Raw genomic sequence first — 4,630 nt, 5'->3', positions numbered from 1 at the left:
GCCAATTAGGCAAAAATGTCAGCATGCTAGCACTAACCTAAGACAGGAACATGGTATGAACAGATGTGAACAAAATTACCTTCTAAGCCATCAATATGTTAGCACTGTCATTGTGAACATGTTAACATGCTGACATTAGCATTCAGCTTCAAAGCACCGGCTCTGTGTAAGGACAGGCATCACGGGAGCCGCTAGCATGCCCTGTATACTGTTAGTTTGAATGATGTTAACCTTAAAAACAACATAGCAGGCATTTATTTTTCTTTTATATGTGTTCCAACTATATATAATAATCTTTATGGGGCATGGTATCCAGCAAACATAAAATATACCAAAACAAAACCTTAAATAGAAGAAAGGAGCATTGTGGTTATGGTTCCCAAGATTTAGGGTTAAATAATCCCCCAACAGCTTCCTCAAACTAACAAACAAACTCCCACCCTTCCTAGCACGTTGATCCCAAGTCATGCATGAATATTATCAGCCTGTATCTCATTTAAGTATTAATTTGATAACAGGCCTGACAACGACAAACACAATGAAAATCAGTTGTGACTCAATTAGTGCGACAGGTACCATTTGCCATTTTAATTCTCTCTCTCTCTCTCTCTCTCTCTCTCTCTCTCTCTCTCTCAGTTCTGAGATAACACACTCCTAGCACACAGATAAAGCAAACGGTCATTACTTTGCCCGTGGCATAGATTTTAAACAGCTAATCCTTTGATCTGACACCCTGATTTTTTTGGGGAGCTGCTGTGTTCCCAGCTGCCTCAGGCTGCAGTTTGAGTTCTATTATTTATTACTGAGTGTCATGCGGCCCGGAAGGGAAGGGAAGAAAGAGGGGAAAACAAGTCTCATCTGCTAATTATTCCTGATTCACCTCCTCCCACTCACCAGACAGGGAAGTTAGTGTGCTCAGTGTCAGTTGTGAGATTTTAATTGGTCTGTTTCCAGTCAGCAGCTTTGGCATTAAAGCACTCCCACTGTCCATTTTTTATCACCTTGGATGAAATGGAAAATAAAGTATTAAAGGTTTGAGTCATGCTTGTTCAGCTTTAACAATTCTGACAGCTATATCTATCTATATTGGTGGTCAAAGTGTAATTAATTCGTGTACTGTTATAATTTATGTTTATACGAGCAATAATTAACGACAATGTGACAATCAGTGTGTGCGGAACTACGGGGGAGCCAAGGGAGGCTGGCTGCTTTCTTCATAAGACATGAGCTTCCCTGAAAACATGATTAGTGAAAAGTTGGGGGTCTCTTGACAATATGTCCATTTTATTTGTTTTATATATATATATTTTTTTGTCAATCATTTCTATTTTTCATAATGGATCATGTGTAAAATTAGGCTGTTATGTATGTCATTAACAGATTATTATGTATCAGATGTGCTGACATAAGGCAAGTAGGCCTCTTTCCAACTAACCCTAGCCGACTCCAAATGAATGATAATGTTCTTCCACAGCTGCTGGATGTATAAATAAGCAACTATGTCAAGTTTGCCATATCAACTTAAAAGGTGATGCTATGTCAGTGTTGTGTTCCATGCCGGTTTTTCTACTGTCCCCAAGTGGCCAACAAAAATCAGTTTGCAGGTTTCAATAAGACTTAAAATACAGTACAGGGTAAATACAGTTCCCAGGGTGCTATTTCATCTTTTGGCTCTGAATCTATACTGTAACATAAGCTAAAGATCCAGTACCTATAAATAACAAAAACCAAAATAAATAAGAACGAGGCAATGCTTAAAATTAGGAGAAAAGTGTAATTTAGTTCCACAAAAGGCCAGTTTTGAGTGCATGCTATAATCCTGATGCATCCAGACATAATTATTCTCCACAGTCTGCAGTAGTAATGACTTGGGTTAAGAGAGTAAACAAGTCCTGTGGTGTGCTGACAAAGACAAATGACATACTCCCTCTCCTTCCCTTAACCCTTATGCGCTTCCTGTGCATCCAGCTGGGCGTACACCAGAGATGGTTAGAGCTTTTCATGCTCAAGCTTAGAAATGTATTTTTGAGGTACAGATTGAGAAAGAGAAGGTGAGGGGAAGACATAGAAAAAAAAGATGCTCTAATTATCTAATTGGCCACTTGTGGTCTTCCCTCTGTGGAAATGGCCTTGTAAGGGCTCTATAATGGGCTCTGTCTCACACAGGTGCTTTCCCAGTGCGACTTCAGCCACCAGCACAGATGGTAGAACTTCATCTTAGTCTTCCTCCCACAGTCTTTTGCCATTTTTTTCCTTTATCCTCTCCTCCATTTAAATTGTCTATTAAAATACTTTATTTCACCACAGGTTTTTCTATAAGGGACCTTTATATTGAGTTATATAAGTTCTTACAGTTTAATATATTCTTGTGGGAAAATTTATGGTCATCATTTGCAGTAAAAAACAGTTTGTAATTATAAATATAAATAATATAAATAACCTTATATCCTTTATGTCTGCAGGTAAAAAGTTTGATTGATGTGTGTCATGTTTTACATTTTAATGCCAGTATTTATAAGAAACCATACTTCAGCATGTGTGGACATGATGATAACATACAGCCGACCTGTGTTTAGGCCATCTTTTATGATAGGGGATAGGTTGGAGTTTATTCTATAGATGTTTCTCAGAGGCTGCTGCTCAAGAAGTAGAAAAAATGCATCAGAGATAAATATCAATGTGAAGTCAAAGAACCTTAAGTACCAGCAGTTAAAGTTGACTGAGACTTAAAAAATAGTAAAAGTAACACACTGACATGTTAGTATTAACCAGTCCTTCTAAGATTTTACGTGAGAATAACATCACAAGTAGTTCAGTGATATATGGCTCAACATTTAGTGCTGTGGAGTGCTATGATTAGTGAAAGTGCTATGATTAGTTTCTGGCCAAAGCTTACTTTTTCTTGATCCATCCCCTTTTGTTTTCTGGTGCATAATGAATATTAGAGCCTACTGTAACATGGCAGCTTAGAGTCTTTTAGTTTTATTTTGACATTAATGACATTTATGATTGGACAGCAAGCTAGCTAACTGTCTTACATAAACAAAAAGCAGTAGTTTAGGTATAGTAAACCTGTGCTGCTCATACTTTATTTATCAATTTTATTGCTGAAATCTGGGGACACTGGTAAGACATGTTAAACTACTACAACCATTAAATATCCCTCTTATTTGGAAACAGAAACAAACAGAACACGGCCATAGCTGATGTAGCTACCACGAAAGGGCCTGCAATAATTTGACTTGGTCCAACAATCAAAAAATAAGGAGCAAATGTTTGATACACATATGTTTCTGCAGCTTTACCCTGTCTTTTTGCTGTCAGCTGTGCTTTGTGCCCTTCATTTTAAGATATGGAATACAAATGCAAACTCTAGTACAATAATAAGAGAAAATTGAAGTAGAAAGAGGGAAAGAGAAATTAATAACTAATGTTAATAATAATGATGAAGACAGATAGAAACATATAGAGCAGAGGCAGGGAGACAGCTACACTAACACTGTTACTCCACTCAAGTACAGTCACAGAGGATTGATGTAGCATCCTGAGCCCCTTCGAGCCATCAATCCACTCTCATATTGAAATCTCTAAGAGAGCATGATTACAAAGAGAGAGAGAGAGAGGAAAACACAGAGAAGAGGAAGGTGTGGGTAGAATTCATCTTCTGACCAGACAGCAGGTCTTTAACGAGGCCTGAAATATCTCGAGGCATTTTAATGGGCAGATTTTCCAGGTCTCAACACTCACCCACAGGCACAATAGTGTATAATGTCAGAGCCAAGAAAAAACCCACCTCATATTATAAAGTAAATTTGAAGCATGATATCATTATCTTTGAGCAATGTCCTCATATCAGAAGAAAAAGTACTTTAATAAATTAAAGGAAAATTGGAAGTCACAGAACTGGGACCAAATTAATTTAGGGTGGGCTATCATGGCAAAAACTTTCAAATAGACTTTTTTGTGTGACCAGTTGCTGGCAAAGAGCGGTTTGAAGTAGCAGCTGTATTGCTGTTCAGATGGAACCATGGGATCAAGGTGTGTATATTGCCTGAACCAGTCATTTAAAATTAATTATAAAGATATATATGTCTGATGCAGAAACTATGCAAATTACTGAAATTTTCACTTGGAAACATTAACTTTAATTATGAATGTATTGCTTATGTGATTATATTAATACATTTTTAGATGTGTGTTAAAATCCTATATCACTAATTGTATACAGACACAGATACCATTCGGGCTGAATGAAGATAAAGACCTGCCACAATTTATAGTTCCACCTGTACTAGTTTGCACTGATAAACAAAGCAAGAAAAGAAACACACAAGTAGAATTTGGATAAAGCAACAGGTCCAACCAGACGAACATTGGTGTGGTTTTTTCTTTTTTTTATGTGGTGAGAACTCAGAGACAGGTAATTATCTGGTTTGTATTGAGGGGAAATTATAATTTTCCTGAACTATGTAGTATGTAGAACTATGTACCGTCTCCAACTCATGAAGTTAAGGAAAATTTGTCTTTACTTTTTTCTTTTCATTGATTTTATATGCAACTGCGCTGTCTGTAAAATATGCTCAAGGATAAATTCCACTGGTAATATGGAGAATAGAATATAAAGCTTGCT

Source organism: Morone saxatilis, unplaced genomic scaffold (assembly GCF_004916995.1).
Source record: "Morone saxatilis isolate NCDOM2014 unplaced genomic scaffold, NCSU_SB_2.0 Contig22, whole genome shotgun sequence".
NCBI classification, from domain to species: domain Eukaryota; kingdom Metazoa; phylum Chordata; class Actinopteri; family Moronidae; genus Morone; species Morone saxatilis.
The sequence above is the reverse complement of the archived record's forward strand: the minus strand, read 5'-3'. Positions refer to the sequence as shown.